This window comes from Manis pentadactyla, chromosome 5 (genome assembly GCF_030020395.1).
Source record: "Manis pentadactyla isolate mManPen7 chromosome 5, mManPen7.hap1, whole genome shotgun sequence".
Classification (NCBI taxonomy): domain Eukaryota; kingdom Metazoa; phylum Chordata; class Mammalia; order Pholidota; family Manidae; genus Manis; species Manis pentadactyla.
The window spans coordinates 60,745,600-60,766,578 of record NC_080023.1 but is presented as its reverse complement, the minus strand read 5'-3'; positions in this window follow the sequence as shown (position 1 = coordinate 60,766,578).

The following is a 20,979-nucleotide window of genomic DNA, read 5'->3' as shown; positions in this document are numbered from 1 at the left end:
GAGGAATGAAAAAATGCCCTTCTGGTTGGTCGGGGACTACTCCCCAAACTTTTCCATCTCCTTCTGCACTCCTGCGGGAGGAGGTGGAGAGCATGGACCAGATGGATTGCTGTACTTTGTGGGTCACCCTCCAGGCAGTGGGTGGTTTTAGTTGCTCTGGGTGACACGCATATTTAACTTGAGTCAAAGTCAGTCTTCCAGCAGGGGCTGGTGTTCCCCGCATGTGCTTTTGGGGAGCTGTGTGTGTGAGTGAGGGACTTGTGAACATAGCTGAAATTTGCCAGTGGCTCAGGTGCTCTCCTTATATTCATACCCATCACTGCCCAGGAGCAGAGCCTTTCTCGTCCACCCCTTCCTTCTCTGGCCCCTCTGCTTCCAGCGTGGTTCAGCACTCATGGCTTCAAAGTCTAGTAATTATGAAGAAAAGCCCTAAATTACTTTTTTCTCTGACCTACCAGCCTGCTGCTTTTGATTTAACTTCTTCCACCTTTTCCCAGATCCTCTCACTCCCCTGTACAAAATCTTTGTACTTCCCTTTTGAACAAAGCCTGCCGCAATCGGAACGGAATGAGTTTTTAAACCTCAGACCCCACTAGTTGGCCAGACAAACTGTCTCACCCCAACCGGGCTGGGAGACTCAGTATGTCTTCACTTATTCCCATTTTCCTGCCTTTGCTGATGGAGACAGTTTGGGGAATGGCTGCCTTTCACTGGAACTGGTCAAATCCTTCACATTTTCATGTTTCTCCTCAAGGGCTTGGCTTTCTTGAGCCTACAGGGATCCCTTTTCATTCTGATCTCTCACAGCTTGTATGGTTTATTTTCCCCCTAGACATATAGAATGCTAGGTCTTGTACCTCATACCTGATGAAACTACTTTGTATTGTTCACCTTCTTGTTACTAAGTCATATGTTCAGATGTGTATGAATAAATTACTTTTTATTGTGTTCCCCTGTAGGGCTTAAGAACAAGTGAATTTAGCATTAAGAAAACATGTTTAATAGAAAAGGGAATGGATATTGATAACTCCTTACCTTTCTACTTTCCATTTTTTTCTTACTCCGTTTCTTTTCTTTTTGGTGTTTTGGCCTTTTTCTTCTTCACTCCAAGTGGTGCCCTGTAATGTCCAGAACTCTCGTGCTGGAAACAAATACTTCATTCTTCCTTCAGTCGTTAAGGCCATGGGTTCTGCATTTAGCTTGTCTGCATGTGAACCCTTGGATACATTATTTCATATCTTTGTTTCTTCATATGTAAACCAGGGATAATAATAATATCTAACTCATAGAAAGATACGAGAGTGCTTACCACAGTGCCTTGCACAGAGCTAGCACTCAAAAATACCTGTTATAAACAAACACTGATGCTTAGTGTGGTGGTACTTGGTAAATTGTCAGTCTTCAGCAGGTAAATTGATCAATGAACAGAGTAGGACAGAGGAGTATTTGGGGCTTCTAAGTCTAACTCCTCAATCTATCAAGAAAAACAGACAGTTAAGTGACTTCTCACTTTAACATCTCTTGTAAAAGAACAAATGGAACCAAGAAAGATAATGGGTTAGTTTTATGGTGCATTAATGGGGATCACAAGTTTGGCTAAGCACCATTTGGAAAAGGGACTACTGGATGTATCATGGTTTTTGTTCTACCAGTTGTGTCTAGGAAATACATAGCTCAAGTGTCTGGAAAAATAAAGGCAGAATTTGAAAGAATGGTATCACCTAGGAGTGTTTCCTTATTTTCTCCAGTGCTGCTGTCAAGAACTTGGGAGTCACAGGAAGAAAAATCTACTAGTACTGACAAATGTCTTCTTTCCGAAATATAGTGTGCTTTTGTGCTCGAAAGGAGGTCGGGGATGCCCTGGGGAGTAGGGGGTCATGCTGCAGCCATCCACCCGGAGGTATGGGTATGTGAGGAGGAGCTGTCACTTCGCAGCTGCTGCCTTACATGCATGAGACCCTGTCCCCGTGGAAAAATCCTTGTGCTTATTCCCAAACTCCACAACTATGTTCTCTTCTATGGGCTGATTCTACATGGTGTGAAGAAATCTTTTCTTTATTGGTTCTGTGTTTACTCAATTTTCTAGCCATTAGTTTTTGAGAATGACTCCGTCATGACACATCTGGGAATATTTGCCACTGCATCCACAAAACAGGCTGCTGCTGCTTCTTTGTTTTAATAATGGGAACAGTTTTCATTACGTGTTCATTTAAATGTATATACTTGATATGAAGTACAATCATAATTCCTCTTAAAGGCACAAAACATACCTGAAGACAGAACAGTCTGGGAAGAAAACAATTGAGCTATATAAAATTTTCCAACTGGAAAGTTACTTAAAGACCTCAGCCATATTAGCAATTATGAATCTGACAGGTTTTTGGCTTTTTCCAAGGTGTTAGTAAGTCAAAATAATATCTATAGGCTAAGTGTATAATCTATCTATCTAATATTCCTTAAAATGTATTGAATCTACTGTAATTATTAAAATGTATCTGTTAAAATTGATGCTGAATAAGGTTGACTTGGAGACATATTTTTTAATTGCTATATAACACACATGGAACCGTGTCAGGTGGTGGATGCTGCAAAAATAATCCTTTTATATTACAAGGGGTCTTCTTAGAGCAAGTGAGAAAACCGTGGCTTGGCATCATACACATGCAGGCCTACAACGGTACCCGCACTGCAGACTGGGGCCAGATGAAGCCCTGGGCCCCACCTGAAGAGCCAGCATCTAGCCTCAGACAAGAACTTAATAAAATCTCACAGTCCTTCTGGCTCTTGCTTTTTTCCTCAAGTTAGTGCTTTTTGGACTGGCACCTGCTTATTAGGAAATCACTGCTCTTCAGACTGACATCTGAGCATACCACTGTGGTGAATTGGCTTTTATACAACACAAAATGTTTAATAAGTCTTTTATTAGCCAGTCCTTCCCACGAACCACTGACAGGGAATGGTACTGGATTGCTTTTGTCTAAGGAAAGCATTGAAAAACACAGAAGCATGTCCAAGACCAGATTGCTAGATTTAATATTCAAAATATGAAAACTTGAGCTTGAATTCTGTTCTGTCAGATGCCAACTTTTGAAAAAAATCCATTTTAGTCTAAATTTAGTCAGATGTCAATCATATGGGGACCTTACAAGTTCACTTGAATGAAGAACTTATGACTTTCATGACAAGTATTTAAATATACATTTAAATTAAATATTGTCTTATACAAATGAAGCACAAATTTTTGAGCAAAATGCTGGGCTCCATATTTCCCCATAAACTTCATGGGACAGAGATTGTTTGATTTTTCCCCTTAACCAAATATCAACAGACTAGAATACCATTTAGTAATATCACCCATTTATTTATTTGCTCAAGAAGTATTTAATGAATGTCTCTGCATACAGATGCACCAGGAATCCAAAGAATTTTTAATCCCCCAAGAGACAAAAGAGAGAAAAGGCAGAATACATGCTGAATGTAGGGATACTCTATTTTATTTAAATAGCCTCCATCATAGGCTGTTTACAAAGGGTTCAAGTACAAAGTATATCAAGAAAATACTGTTTGTGGTTTCATTTGATTCAAAACTACAGGTGGAAAGGAATATCAAAGTAGTTGATAATTGTTAGATGTGAATGAGATGTGCCAAACACTACTACTAATAATAATAACTAATAATAAAAACAACTAATAATAATAATTCACTAGGTGCTTTAAAATATATTTGCTTACTTATTCCTCAAAATAACCCTATGCAGTAATTACTTTTTATTATCATTTTACAGATGAGATGAAGGCAAAAAATTAATTTGTCTAAGGCCCTTCAGCTCATAATGACAGAGACAAGGTCAAACCTGACAACCTGATCCAGCTACTATACTCTTCACCACCACACTATTGTCTCTACTTATAACATTTAGTGCACTAAAGTGCATGAAATTTCTATATATGTGATGCTCTCATACATATATATATTCTCATTAAAATCCATGTTTCTGGAGTTCTGTAGTCTCAGATTATTTGCAAAGAGCATTCGCATCCCTTTGCAGATAGTATTTATACTCTGTCCTTAAGAAGCATGCTCTAGATTGTTTTCCTATTAAGGAGAAAACCGTCCATGCCAGTCTTCCAGCTTCCACTGCCAGAGCATTTGTTAATCTTACTTTTTAAATTACTCACCGTGGGTAAGGATTCAAGATGGCGGCATGAGAGGTGAGACAGAGAACTCCTCCCAAAACCACATACTGTATGAAAATATAGTTAACATAACTAACTCTAAAAGAGCAACAGGAAAGAAGGCTGCACCAGACTGCACACAGACCTCCTGAACAGAGCAGACCTCATGAAACAGAGTAATGTACCAAAGCCTTGATCCAGTGGGACCCAAGCCCTTCCCACACCCCAGCTCACCAGTGAAAGGAAGAGAAATGGAGTGGGAAGGGGGTGGAAGCCTAAGACTGCTGAACACCCAGCCCTGGAGCCTGCTTTGGAATACAAACGTACATTGTGTGGTGCACTGGAGGTTGGTGAGGTTGGGGAGCTGGGAGAGGCAGAGTGCTGGAGAGACTGAGATTCTGGCTGTTTGGGGAAGGTAGGATCCACATCTGGCTGTTCTGGGAAAAAGGAAAGGTGGGCAGTCTGAAAGGCTTCCTAACAGCTAGAGGGCTGCTGAAGGGGCAGAGTTTGCAATGGAGCTTGCTGGGCAGGAGAAGGGATAGGTGGGCAAGCTTGTCTGGGCGCACTCTGCCCAGCAGGTTGGAAACTTTGAGGAGCTTCAGGTGCTCCATCCCCCTGGCTATCAACTCAGCTCTGAGGCCCCAACTGTGACACACAGCCTGCTTTGCCTCCCTCCTGGCCTGTCGACACTGGCTCATAAACTGGCAGTCACTGCACTGGCGTAAGACCAGCCAGAGGCTGGGCCCACCTCCAACAGCTAAAGACGCAAAGCACAGAGGCTTACACCTGTGTCCTTGGCCCACTGGCTCTGATACTGGAGACAGGCACTGCAGCCAGGAATCAGGAAAGAGCTTTTTCCTCCCCCCAGGCATCAGCGCCACTCCCCTATGATGCCCAACCTCACTCCAGGGGTGGAGAAGCTCCAGAGACTAGAGTTTCCGGGCACTAGAGGGGGCCACATAGAAATATGAAACATCAAAGGAACCTGGTTCAGACCAAAATTTCACAAACCCCAGAAAAAAGGCCAAATAAAACTGAACTCACCAATCTTTCTGAAAAAGAGTTCAAAATAAAAATCAAAAACATGTTCATGGAGGTACAGAAAAATTTTGAAGAACTCAGGAATGAATTTAGATGGAAATTTAATCATTGAGAAATTCCATATCTGAAATGAAACATACACTGGAGGGATTTAAGAGCAGATTAGATGTAGTAGAAAAGATGGTAAATGGAATAGAAATTAGAGAAGAAGAATACAAAGAAGCTGAGGCACAGAGAGGAAAAAGGATCTCTAAGAATGAAAGAATATTGAGAGAACTGTGTGAACAATCCAAACAGAAAAATATTCGCATAGGGGTACCAGAAGAAGAAGAGAGAGAAAAGGGGATAGAAAGTGTCATTGAGTAGGGAATTGCTGAAAACTTCCCCAATCTGGGAAGGAGATTTTCTCTCAAACCATGGAGGTGCACATATCTGCCAACACAAGGGACTCAAGGAAGACAACATCAAGACATATAATAATTAAAATGGGAAAGATCAAGGATAAACACAGGCTTTAAAAGCAGCTAAAGAGAGAAAAAAATCACATACAAAGGAAAACCCATCAGGCTATCATGAGATTTCTCAACAGAAACCTTACAGGCCAGAAGGGAGTGGCATGATATATTTAATGCAATGAAGCAGAAGGGCCTTGAACCAAGAATATCCTACCTGGAAAGGTTATCATTTAAATTAGAAGGAGGGATTAAACAATTTTCAGACAAGAAAAGCTGAGAGAATTTACCTCCGACAAACCACCTCTACAGTGCATTTTGGAAGGACAGCTATAGATGGAAGTATTCCTAAGGCTAAATAGATGTCACCAGGGGGAAAAAAACCACAGCAAAGTAGAAAAATTAGTTACTAAGCAGATGTAAAATCAAATCAACTACCCCCAAAGTCAATCAAGGGATAGACAAAGAGTACAGAATATGATACCTAACATATAAAGAATGGAGGAGGAAGAAAAAGGAGAAAAAAAAGAACCTTTAGGTTGTGTTTTTAGTAGCATACAAACTGAGTTAAATTAGACAGACAGTAAGGGAATTACCCTTGAACCTTTGGTAAACACAAATCTAAAGCCTGCAATGGCAATAAGTACATACCTATCGATAATCACCCTAAATTTAAATTGAATTAACCAATTAAAAGACATAGAGTTACTGAATGCATAAAAAAACAAGACCCATCTATATACTGCCTATAAGAGACTCACTTCAAACCCAGTGATATACACAGACTGAAAGTAAAGGGATGGAAAAACATATTTCATGCAACTAATAGGGATAAAAAAGTAGGAGTTGCAGTACTCGTATCAGACAAAATAGACTTCAAAACATAGAAAGTAGCAAGAGACAAAGAAGGACATTACATAATGATAAAGGGGTCAGTCCAACAAGAGGATATAACTATTATAAATATCTATGCACCCAACAAAGGATCACTTACATATGTGAAACAAATACTGGCAGAATTAAAGGGGGAAATAGAATGCAATGCATTCATTTTAGGAGACTTCAACACACCACTCACTCCAAAGGACAGATCAACCAGACAGAAAATAAGCAAAGAGACACAGGCACTGAAGGTATTAGAACAGATGGACCTAACTGACATCTACAGAACACTGCACCCAAAAGCAACAGGATGTACATTCTTCTCAAGTGCGCATGGAACATTTTCAAGAATAGATCATATGCTAGGCCACAAAAAGAGCCTCAGTAAATTCAAAAAGATTGAAATTGTACCAACCAGCTTCTCAGATCACAAAGGTATGAAACTAGAAATAAATTAAACAAGGAAACTGAAAATGCCCACAAACACATGGAAGCTTAATTACATGCTCCTAAATAATCAATGGATCAATGACCAAATAAATACATAGATCAAGCAATATATGGAGACAAATGAAAACAATCATTCAACACCACAAAATTTGTGTGACGCAGCTAAGGCCGTGCTAAGAGGGAAGTATATTGCAATACAGGCTTACCTTAGGAAAGAAGAACAATCCCAAATGAACAGTCTAAACTCACCATTAACAAAACAAGAAGAGGAAGGACAAATAAGGCCCAAAGTCAGTAGAAGAAAGGACATAATAAAGGTTACAGAAGAAATAAATAAAATCAAGAAGAATAGAATGATAGAAAGAATCAATGAAAGCAGGAGCTGGTTCTTCAAGAAAATTAACAAAATGGATAAATCCCTACCCAGACTTATCAAGAAAAAAAGAGAATCTACACACATAAACAAAATCAGAAATGAGAAAGGAAAAATCACTATGGACACCACAGAAATACAAAGAATTATGAGAGAATACGATGAAAAATTATATGGTAACAAAAACAAACTGAATAACCTAGAAGAAATGGACAACTTTCTAGAAAAATACAACCTTGAAGAAACAGAAAATCTGAATAGATGAATTACCAGCAAGGAAATTGAATTGGTAATCAAATAACTACCCAAGAACAAATTCCCAGACCAGATGGTTTCACTGCTGAATTTTATTGAACATTTAATGAAGACTTAATACCCATCCTCCTTAAAGTTTTCCAAAAAGCAGAAGAGGAGGGAATACTCCCAAACTCATTCTACAAGGCCAACATCACTCTAATACAAAAACCAGGCAAAGACACCACAAAAAAAGAAAATTACTGACCAATATCCCTGAGGAATATAGATGGAAAAATACTCAACAAAATATTAGCAAACCAAATTCAAAAATATATCAAAAAGATCATCCATCATGATCAAGTGGGATTCATCCTAGGGATGCAAGGATGGTACAACATTAAAAAATCCATCAACACCATCCACCACATCAACAAAAAGACAGACAAAAACCACATGAACATCTCCATAGATGAAAAAGCATTGGACAAAATTCAATTGATTCATGATAAAAACTCTCAACAAAATGGGTATAGAGGGCAAGTACCTCAACATAATAAAGGCCATATATGACAAACCACAGCCTACATTATACTTCACAGCGAGGAGCTAGGAGCTTTTCCTTTATGACTGGGAAGAAGACAAAGATGCTCACTCTCCCCACGTTTATTCAACATAGTTCTGGAGGTCCTAGCCTCAGCAATCAGACAACCCAAAGAAATAAAAGGCATCCAGATTGGCAAGGATGAAGTCAAATTGTCCCTGTTTACTGATGACATCATATTGTACATAACAAACCCTAATGAATACACTCCAAAACTAACTAGATCTAATATCTGAATTCAGCAAAGTTTCGGCATACAAAATAAATACACAGAAATCTGTTGCATTCCTATACACTAATGATGAACTAGCAGAAAGAGAAATCAGGAAAACAATTCCATTCACAATTGCATCAAAAAGAAAAAAATACCTAGGAATAAACCAAACCAAGGAAGGGAAAGACCTATACCCTGAAAACTACAAGAGAAATTAAAGAAGATACCAATAAATGGAAACACATCCTGTGCTCATGGATATGAAGAATTAATATTGTCAAAATGGCCATTCTGCCTAAAGCAATCTACAGATTCAATGCAATCCCTATCAAAATACCAACAGCATTCTTCAATGAACTAGAGCAAATAGTTCTAAAATTCATATGGAACCACAAAACACCCTGAATAGTCAAAGCAATTCTGAGAAGGAAGAATAAAGCAGGGGAATTATGCTCCCTGACTTCAAGCTCTACTACAAAGCCACAGTAATCAAGACAATTTGGTACTAGCACAAGAACAGACACATAGACCAATGGAACAGACTAGAGAGCCCTGATATAAACCCAAGAATGCATGGTCAATTAATATATGATAAAGGAGCCATGGATATACAATGGGGGAAATGATAGCCTCTGCAACAGCTGGTGTTGGCAAAAGTGGACAGCTCCATGCAGAGAATGAAAGTGGATCATTGTCTAACCCCATACACAAAAGTAAACTCAAAATGTATCAAAGACCTGAATGTAAGTCATGAAACCATAAAACTCTGAGAGGAAAACATAGGCAAAAATCTCTTGGACATAAACATGAACAACTTCTTCATGAACATATCTCCCCGGGCAAGGGAAACAAAAGCAAAAATGAATAAGTGGAACTATATCAAACTAAAAAGCTTCTGTACAGCAAAGGACACCATCAGTAGAACAAAAAGACATCCTACAGTTTGGGAGAATACATTCATAAATGATATATCTGATAAGGGGTTGACACCCAAATTATATAAAGACCTCATGCACCTCAACAAACAAAAAGCAAATAATCCAATTAAAAAATGGGCAGAGGAGCTGAACAGACACTTCTCCAAAGAAGAAATTCAAATGGCCAACAGGCACATGAAAAGATGCTCCACATTGCTAATCATCAGAGAAATGCAAATTAAAACCACAATGAGATATCACCTCACACCAGTTAGGATGGCCAATATCCAAAAGACAAACAACAACAAATGTTGGTGAAGATGTGGAGAAAGGGGGACCCTCCTACACTGCTGGTGGGAATGTAAATTAGTTTGACCTTTGTGGAAAGCAGTATGGAGGTTCCTCATAAAACTCAAAATAGAAATACCATTTGACCCAGGAATCCAACTCCTAGGAATTTACCTTAAGAATGCAGGAGCCCAGTTTGAAAAAGACATATGCACCCCTATGTTTATCACAGCACTGTTTAGAATAGCCAAGAAATGGAAGCAACCTAAGTGTCCATCAGTAGATGAATGAATAAATAAGATGTAGTACATATACACAATGGAATATTATTCAGCCATAAGAAGAAAACAAATCCTACCATTTGCAAAAACATGGATGGAGCTAGAGGGTATTATGCTCAATGAAATAAGCCAGGCGGAGAAAGACAAGTATTAAATGATTTCACTCATCTGTGGTATATAAGAACCAAAAAAACTGAAGTAACAGAACCGCAGCAGACTCACAGAACCTAAGAATGAACTAACAGTTACCAAAGGGAAAGGTATTGGAAAGGATGGGTGGGAAAGGAGAGATAAGGGGGGAAAAGGGGCATTATGATCAGCACAAATTCTGTTGGGGGGTCATACCGGGGAAGGCAATATAGCCCAGAGAAGACAAGTAGTGATTCTATGGCATCTTACTATGCTGATGGACAGTGACTGTAATGGGGTTTGTGGTGGGGACTTAATAATAGGGGAAGTTTAGGAACCATAATATTGCTCATGTAATTGTACATTAATGATACCAAAATTAAAAAGAATTGTAAAAAAAAATAATAAATAAATTGCTCACCTTGTTTATGAAAAACATTGTATTCTATAAATGTCCCATCAAAAATGCCATCTTTGCATTTCATCAAGAGCCCTCTGGAAAATCATTCAGTACTCCCAAAATGTAAAAAGAGCCAAATACTTTGTGATATTAGGAGCCTGCCCAAATCTGAAAGTGCTGCTTCTTGTCCTTGCTAGGAGCTGTAGCCTAATAATAGAAGAGCTTCCCACATCTGTCACTATGTATGCCCACAGAGCACCAATTACAAAGCAAAGATGATGAATTAGGAATGCAGTTATCACTACTAAGGCACTGCTAGCTCATTAAATAACGCCTAGTTGCATGTAACCATCCATTGCCTACATCACGCTACTGCTCCTTAAACAACATTTTGCAGTTCAAATGTTAACTTCTATAAAGTAACTGATTAAAAAATAATTTTGTTTACTCATTCAACATTTTTTTTTGTCTTATATAGTCACAAATCAGCAATTGAGGAACATTGAATTTTACTGCTAAATCATCTGCATGATTATCACATGACTATATGTGGACTTATGTCATTTCACACATTTTTAATGTTAATATTCTCTAAGATGTGGAAAAGGACAAAAAATACAAGAGAGATATTTAAACTCGAAACTTTCTTGTCTTTCATCCTCCTTAAAGATACCTGAATTACTTTCTAAGTATAAGTCTGAGTAAACATTATCTGGGATTGTCAATTTTATACCCTGGGGTAAAAATATCTAGAAGGCAGAGTGGAATGCCACAAAAATCCTAGATATGTTTTAGGATTGATACTTTTTTCTCTGTTTAGCATTACTACTAACAAATAAAATTTTCTAGTGGAGGCAAATATTTGACTTAGAAAATAACTCCCGACTGACGAAAATTAGGCTTGGGGTGGATTAATGATTGTGCATTGAGCATTGACTCCCCTATACAGAATTTTATTGTCGTTAACAACCATTTGATCAATAAATATGAGAGATGCCCTCACAAAAAAAAAGAAAAAAAAAGGACAGACTTCCAATGGTAAAATAAATAAGTAACCGGGATGTAATGTATAGCATAAGGAATATAGTCAAGATATTGTAACAGCTTGGTAGGGTGATAGCTGGAACCTAGAATTATGTATATAAATGTTCTACCACTGTGTTGTACACTTGAAACTAATGTAATGTAATACTGTGCATCAACTACCCTTCAATAAAAAATAATTATTAAAAATAAATAAATAAATAAATAAATAACTCCCAATAAAATTACATATACATAGGATTATACTCTATCTAGAAATGCATCTTAGTCTATAAGGAATTATTTATGTAAATTGTTAATATTTTGTTGTTTGGATGGCTAGACACATTCTCACTCACAGCTGCACTTCAAAGCCACCTGGTCCTTCAGAAAAAATACTGATACGTAGGCTTTACCTTTCCAGAGATTCTGATTAATTTGGTTTGGAAAGGACCTCAAATGAATGTTTTACAAACAGAGTTTGATATTTTAATTAAAACAGAAAAAGAGAGAAAGAATACTAAGCCACACAATTTAGATCCAACTTCTAGCTCTGAGGATAAAATATTGTATGATCTTGTAGAGGCCATGAACTGCTCTGGTCCACTCTTCTCATCCTTAAAATGCAGGTTTGAAGTACATGATCTGTCAGTGAATAGCTTTTTTTATGACCTCTGAAATACAGTACTTAGGAACCACAGTTTTATTATCTCTTGACTATATTTGCCTTTAAGCACTGAGCAATTTTAGAAAGTGTACAAAGGCATTGGCTAAAATATCCTAGAGTGATAGCACAGATAATGTCCTCAGGATATGAAAAAATAGTTCATCTCATAAACAGGCTTCTCCAGTTTTCAAAAATCTTGCCTCCATCTACCCTAGGATCTCTGCATATGCCTGTGTTTTTTTTTCCTTTTTAACTTTCTTTCCTTTTCTTACAACTTATGAATCATGAATTCTGCCAAAAAAAAAAAAATGGTTGGGGGTGCTAGAAACTAGAAAATCTAGATCCTGTTGCAGATAAAGATGGAAAGTATTTTTGTATGAGCTATACCATATTTATAAAGAAAGGTTAACTTTTTTTGATGGAAAAAATATATATAAAATGCCCTAAAAACTAGAAAAGAAAGCAAACAAGCAAAACTGACATTAATTCAGTAGTTAGAGCCCTAGATTTCAATCCCAGCTCCCATTGTTTGCACTAATCTCATCTATAAAACTTGGAGATAATTGTTTCTATCTCTCATTCATCTCAGTATTTTCATGGGACTCAAATGAAAATGTTTAATAAAATTCTGATACAGAACTATATGATGTAATTGTTGACATTAACAAATATCAGATATTTATTTAGTGCCAGAATATTTATGAAAGCCAAAAAAGTTAGAAGGGCAACCATGGTACTGCTGGATTCCCAAAGCAGAAGGAGGTGGGAGTTGCAAGAGGAGGCATAGGTACCAAAAGCAGGTGAAACAATGAGGTCAAAGATAATAGGGAAGAAGGAAGAGATTTGGCAATAATGAGGTCAGGAGAATAACCTTTCAGGAGAAAGTTCAGTAGAATAGAGAGGACAGAAGAAAATTACAGATATATGACATCCTATTTCTTCTTATGCCAAATGTTACTGTCAGAGAAGATGTGTCATCTCTGAGCAGAGGGGCTGGAAGTATGGAAGCATTTACAGCACAGACTCCTCAAAGTCACATAATTAAAATGAGTCATTCTTCCATACAAGCCTTCGTTTAACCCATACTATATTCAAATGAATGATATAGAGAAGCTGCTTCTGGTAAGTTTTGCTATGACATGCACTTCTTATCTTTTTCTTGCTTAATTTTGAGAGAAATATCAAAATAATTTTCTTCAATACAACATAGCTCTAAGAAGGTATCTTTTACATTATTAATAGAGGGATTGGGACAAAGTGATTTTCTGAGATACTGAGATTCTGTGCTTCCTATCTTACTTCCTACTTAAATGTATTGGTTTCTCCTCTTATCCCTTTCCTGCCTATCCCCATTCCACTGCCTTTGTGTTTGTGTGTGTATGTGTTTGTGTGTGTGGGGGGGGAGCACAGATACATATACACATATACATACATACACATATACATGTATTTGTTGTATCTTCAATAAGGGCAAATAGCTGACTCTAGAGAAACCAACATGGATCAATATCTTCATTGTTTATATGTTATTATTGAACTTAAACTCATTTGGACTTCAGAATGGCATAAGACAAGAAAAATGGTGACATGAAAGGAATATCCATCTCATGACTCCTAGACTCTACTCTCAAGTTACTGTGGCTGTTGGACTATAAATCCAGACTTGTTGGACTATAAATCCAGACTTGGGGTACTTCAAAACTCCCATCATCTCACCAGTCAATCACACAAACTACCTAGAACAGCATTAATTTTCCTTCCTCTAAAGACACCTCCTAATACATACTTATTTGTGAAATCTTTATCTTTCTACCTTTGTACCAGAGGAAAGAGTACTTCATATCTATTCTTCCCAGTGTAGTGGAACTGCGTGCCAACAGTTTATGAAAAATAAAGTTAAGTGAAACCCAAAATCTCACCAAAAGAAAACCTAAGTTTTACATGAATCTTGTGTTGATTTCTGAGAGGACTTCTGTACCTTATCTTGATGACAGAGTGAGTCTTTGGATTTCAAAAACAGCCTATAGCTGTGGGGTTCCAAAATAATGGCTGTAAACTTCCCTTCCCTTTGCATCTACCCCGTGCCACTAGGTCTCAAGTTGGATACATGGTGCCCAAAGATGAACTTTCTCTTTTTTATGTTATCTGTTTTACCAAGGTCTCTGGGGGTTCTGAGAAATCTTTGGCCTTCAAAGCACAGGTCAATATAAGATATTCCAAAGGGAATACTCAATCAAGCTCAACCATGAGGCAATGGGATAGGGATGACTTTTGATGTTGGAGGACAAATTTGAGGATAGAAGCATTGATATTATAGAACATTTGTACTTCTGTGACTTTTGAGTTCAAATACCTTTATGACTTCAGCTCCAGTTAACTGGCATTTTCACTTATTTTTTGTCTGGCCAAAACTCACATGAGTGTTAATGTGACTTCTCTGGGAGCTTTCTCATATCTTCAGAGACCATGTTAGTTACTCTGAGTAATGTCCTTGCATTACATTCTGAACTTCTCTATCATAAAACTTATCATTTCTTCATATATTTGCTTCTTTGCTTCTCTCACTTAAAGATAAGCTTTATGAGGAAGGGATCAACCACTGTGCTTATTGAGTAACTTATGTCCCAGACAATGGTCTAAGACATGAAGTTAAAAATTGTAGGACATTGCCTGACACACAGTAAGTTACTCAATAAGTACTGACTATTGTTATTCTTAGTGGTGATTTAGAAGTTGTATTTTCAATACCAAATTCTAATATTCTTAAAGCCAAAGTGATGCCTACCTTGTGTTTAGATACCTTGCTGTCTCCATCATCTTTCACACATAGGCACTAAATACATAGTTGTTGAATGAATTTGTTGATTACTAAAGCTGAATTCCATATTATAAATCATAGGAAGAGAAGAAATTACACTGGGAGTCAGTTGTCCTATATCTGGCAGTGACCAGACATTACAATGTTAATAATTATTGCCATTGTAATTCCCATTACATTAATGATGTGTGTATTATCTCAACGAGCTCCCAGACCAGTTTTGTTAGACACCTATGAATCAGATTTAGGGCCCATGGAAAGGAAGCCTTGCCCATTAAGCAGGACACTTAACTACACTTCTGTGCATTGATCAGTACCACTCACAAGTCACAATGTCATATGATGGGTTTGGTGTGGATAGCCAAAAGCCTGTTGAGCAGAAGAAATACTTTAAGCAACCTTTAGAATATGCTGCTTATTGAAGACTCTGTAACACCCTGAATGACACTGAGCACCTGTCAGAGATGAGGTGATTCAGTTGAGAAAACACTGTGTAGCTTAGGGAGCCATGGGCCTCCTACTGCCGCCCAACAAATAGGAACCCAACCAACATAAGACCCATGTGCTCCTCATGGAAAAGACGTGCTCACTTCTGGATGCCCATTGCTATGAAAACCAACACAGAAATGATAGTGATACTTGAAAGAGAAACCCATACTCAGCGTGGCACCACCCAGCCCCGTGGATTAACTAAGTTACTGTTTTCTCACTCTTTACATTTGAAGTATTTGAAATACTTTCACATGTGCTTCCCTGATGTCTGAAGGACTTAGTGTGGTGGTGGGCATAAAACAGCCTGAGGTAGCCAACAATTTTAGATTTGAAACTAATACTTTTTTGATCAACAGGAAAAAAATAGCATGGCACTTACAGTTAATAAGTTATTAAAAATAAAAATGTATATAATGCTAAAGAGACCCAGTTGCTTCTTTTTATTGTCAACAAAATTACTTGTTACAAGAATTATACAACAAGAAGTTTCCAACTTCTTCATTGATTGGCCTATACATGTGTTCAATCATATCCTTTTTTTCTGAATAGAGTTCCATTATATTTTATCACAGTTGGAAGTTGTTTCAAAATTATTTTACCAAAATGTAATTTTCATGAGGTTTTCTCAAGCTCTTGAAATAATGTGGGATTTTTCAGATTTTTCTTGACTGGGATCTAAATCATTTTACATTATAATGCAGCATACTCTGGAATATATACTCATACATCTAAAATAAATATTTTAAAAGCAATACTTTATCTTGTTGAGTGTACTGTGATCTCTTCATTTTCTTTCATGTTAAAGATAAAATAATAGCTGAGTCATTAAAATGTATTTAATTACACACTAATTGGTTACAATGTGCAATTTCGGAAAAAAAACCAAACCAGTTGATCAATCATTCTTTAGATATTCCTGTGGTTTTCGGTGGATCCTGGAGCCCAAAGAGCTATGTGAGGGAGTGGGGAGCTCAGTCTTTGCAGTGGTCGCTGACAGAAGAGAGTATGTGTTTCTGGAGTGGACAGATTCCAGGTTCTCACTTCCACTTTTGCTATTTATTGTGTACACAGGTGTTCCACATAAAATTTCTTTTAAAGAAACATATCATTGGTTTAGAAAGTTTGACAGTTACCTTTGTACATTATAATTTCCTTACTTTATAGGTCAGGTTCTATTATGACAAAAACCACTACTTCTGAATTCACTCTATAAAATAGAATATTTTTCATATGATGTTCTGGTTATTGCAAGCAATATTCTAGGCAAAAAGTTGCAGCATAATTAAAGTATTTATCTGGGCCCCTAGAATTTTCTTATAATGAAGTTTTCCTTGTATCTTTTAAATCTAGCATCAGCATTTTGGAATTTATAGTATGGGCTTATGTGACTTGTGTTAGATAATTTACATGGATTTTAACTCCTTTGTTCAGAATTCAATGCTGAATTTTGAGTGGTCACTGTTTTTGTTTCTGATAAGTGAATGTATTTTATTCTTTAATGGCAAGATAGTTTATGTATTGTTTTATTCTTCATCCTTTCTTAGATAAAGAACAATAACAATTTCATTCCAGTCAAAGGGAAAATTAGAATATTTATTTAGACTTCATCTGTTTGTCAGAATAAATTGCTCCCAGAGAGAAATATAATAGTTCCAGCACAAAGATGACATTCCAGTTTCAAACTAATTAGAAAGAATTTAAATTGACTACTAGAACTTCCTAAAATTATATCTGTTTGGGACAGGAGCCCAAAACAAATGTATAAAGATGAAGCAAGATTGGGATGAGGTGGGGGAGGCTGAGGAGGAGGAGGAAGCAAACGAGGGGAGAGCACCTGAATTTATGGAATATTTACTATGTGTGAAACATTAAGAGAATGATACATATTCCTTCTTTTAATCCCACAACCACCCACTGAGTAGATAGAACAATCACTGATTCACTGATGAGGCCTTGAAGGTTAAATAACACATCCAAGGTCAAGCAGCAATGGAGCTGGGATTTGAAACTACATCTGTTAGGCCCCAAATCTTTGGTCTTTGCTGGCGTCCCCTTTGCTCCCAGGACCGCTCTGCTTCGACACGGTTCCTATAAGGCTCCTTCCCCGCTTTTGCGGGGCTGCAGGTTCTCTCACCGACCAAGGCCGGCACTCTGAGCCACATTCACCCCGTCCTTCCTCTCTTCAGTCCTCTATCGCCAGCCCCTGTGTGACCCATCTCATCCTTCGGTTCAGCACCCTTTCACCACCCCGTTCCTAGCTCCAGTTGAGCTTCAACTTTTGGCTACGTAGCATCAGGCTACCTTAGTTAATACACCTCTTGGTTTAGGGCAGCATCGGGGCCCTTTGGTAATTCCCGCTACAACAGCGTCCCATCTCCACAGTTTGCGCTGGAACCCAAAAGTAGAGAATTAGTGTATATGCAGGCACTTCACCTCACAATTATTCAGGATTTGGTGAAAAAAACTTTCAGATTCAAGATTTGAGGGTCTCTTTGCATGAGAATTAGAGGAGCTGGAGAACTGAGAGGCTCAAAGGAGTAGACTATTTGAGGTCAACAACTGGCTTCAAATGAAACCCTGAGCGACACGCAGAGCCCAGAGTTGATGGGCTTTTTCCCATCCTGATGGGCGGGTAGACAGGAAAGAGGGCTGCGCGGAGGAGAGGAGGGCTGGGTGGCATTTGCTTGAAGTGGAAAGATGTTAGCGGCTGGGGTTGAGGGGCAACTAACGTTTTCTAGCCAGAGGCTAAATAGAAGTCAGGTGTGATGAGCAAGTCACCCACAAAGCTGGAGCGTCTGGCTGTGTGGGAAGTGAGAGTAAAGCGACAGAGTGCCTTTGTCCTGTAACCACAGGGTGTAATGCTGTTGAGGAAAAAGGGATTTCTTGCTTTTGAGCCTGAGTAAAAGAAAACAACAAAAACCTTTTTTCCAGTGAAGTATTGATCCTCAGGAATGAGGTTTGCTATTCCCAGAATCCTGCTGACAATCCGGAGAACTCTGGAGGGCAGGATTTCCCCGAAGCCCTCGTCCCCTTACAGAGGCGGCCCCGGGCAGGAGGGGCTGGATTTACCCAGGCCTCGCTGGAAGGGCCGGAGGAGCACTTTTTAAGTTTCCTTTTCTAGATGGTGAACTAGGCCCATGTCTTGCACTTTTTTCATCCACCTGGATATAATCAGCTCTCTTGGTGTTCTTTAGAAGGCTGCACAGGCAGGGCGTTTAAGGGGAGAACGCGAGAAAGCCTTGACGACAGCGGGGGTCAAGGCATGGGCTTGGATATGAATTTCCTGGGTTCAAATCCCCACTACTCATTTATTGACTGTGTGACTTTGGGCAAGTCACTTAACCTTTCTGTGTCTCAGTTTTTCCCCATGTACAAAGCACAAATAATACTATTACTCTCTTTTAAGGATGTTGTGGATCTTAAATAAGCATGAAGTGTTTGGAACTGTGCCTGGCCCATGGTAAGAGTTCACTAAAGTTTAGCCACTTGAACCTTAGCAACTTGGAAACTATAAACCATACAACTTTTTTATTGTTTTTAAAATACCAAGACTGGATAAAAGGTTAATGGTAAACCCATGGCATTAAAGTATTTAATATTTTAAATTTGACTTTTATTATCAGTTCTGAAGATTGTAACTTGGAGTCATTTGTAATTTTACTTAAGAATGCATTTAAAACAGTATTTCATATTTCTCCCTTGCATCCCTTAACACATCACTGTCCTTTATTTAATTTTTTCATGTCTGTATCACCCAACACCTTGTTATTATTACTTGAAACATATTTTTTAGATGAAAGAAGAAAAATAAAATATTTTATTTTTACCTTAATTTATTCCTTTTTTGATGTCCTTCTTCTCTTTATGCAGATCCAAGTTTTTGACTTAGATTATTTTCATTCTTCTTGAAGAACTGCTTTTAACATTTCATACAGGGCACGTCTGATGGCAATGACTTCCCTCAGTTTTGTTTTCTGAGAAAATTGTTATTTCTCCTCTACTTTTGAAGCATAATATCATTGGATATAGGATTTTAGGTGGTCGTTTATTCTTTCACTCTATCATTCCACTCTATTATTGTGTACATGGCTCCAGATGTGAGGTTTACCACAATTCTTATCCTATTCCTCTGTAGGAACATACTTACCTGGCTTCTTTTAAGTTTTAAGTTTTTCTCTCTTCAGTTTTCTGCAGCCTGAATATAATTTTTTATTATTTAGCCTGCTTGATATTCTTAGCTTCCTAAATCTATGCTTTGGTGTCTGCCATTAATTTCAGACTATTGTCAGCCACTATTATTTCAAATATTTCTTCTGCCCTAGTCTCTATTTCCTTTCCTTCAAATATTGTGAGTATGCATATGTTTTACCTTTTGAAAATTTTCCACATTCTTGGATGTTCTATTCTTTTTCTAAATTATTTTTTTCCCAATTGCTTTTCAGTTTTGAAAACTTTGATTGATTTATCTTCAAGTCCACTGAGTCATTCTTCAGCTGTGTCCCTTCTGTTGAGCCAATCAAAAGCATTTTTTTACTTCTGTTACAGCGTTAAGATGATTTGTGGTATTTCTTTTTGGTTCATTCTCAGAATTTTGTTCTCTATGTTTGTATTACCCATCTGTTCTTGCATGTTGTCTGCTTTTTTGTAGTGTCCTAATGTGTTAGTCATAGTCATTTTTAACTCCTCATCTGATAATTCCAACATCTATGCTTTGAGTTCTGTCACTTACTTTGTCTTTATTATTTTCTTGCCTTTTAGCATGACTTGTAACTTTTTGTTCAAAGCTGGACATGATGTATCAGAAGCTATTTTTTATAAACTATTTACTATTTATAATTGTAAACAATGGAAATGAACAGAAACTGAGGTAAATAAGCCTTTTGTGTGAAGTTTATACTTACTGGCTATGAATTGGGCTGTATATAATACTTGCTGCAGTGGTAGGTGTGAGAGGCTTAAAATTCCTCTAGAGTCTTTCATGTGTGAATATGTGTCTCCCCTCATTCCTCTGGGCTTCTCTAAGTACTCTTCCTCAAAGAAAGTGTGCATGTCTTGCACGAGCTCTTTCAGCTATAACCTTTATGATACTGGACCCCCATTGGCATGGTACTAAGGTGTGTGGAGAGGGAAATGTTTTATAATCTTATGATGAAACCTGCCTTTTAACGGAGTCTGTGTCTCTGCACTGTGAGCTTCACAAGTGTTCCTTAGCTCATTTTTTTCCTGCCTTAGATGAGTTAAGAAGACTAGAGGGGGCTGGAATGGTATAAATGCCCTTCCCCAAGGTGGGATAAGGCTGTGGTAAAGTATTTCCAATGGAAAACAGGCATCTGTTATGGAACATGATCCATGCATATTGTGCATAAAGTTATCCTTCCATTGCCTTGTCGGAGACAGCTGGGTCTCTTTCTTAGCTCTTCACCAGGATAAACTTACAGCTTCCTAGAAATAAAACCTATTAAAATATGGGGCCCCTTAAGACTACAGCTTCCAGAAGTTTCTCATTCCCCCCCTATGCCATACTCAGCCTCTAGCAAT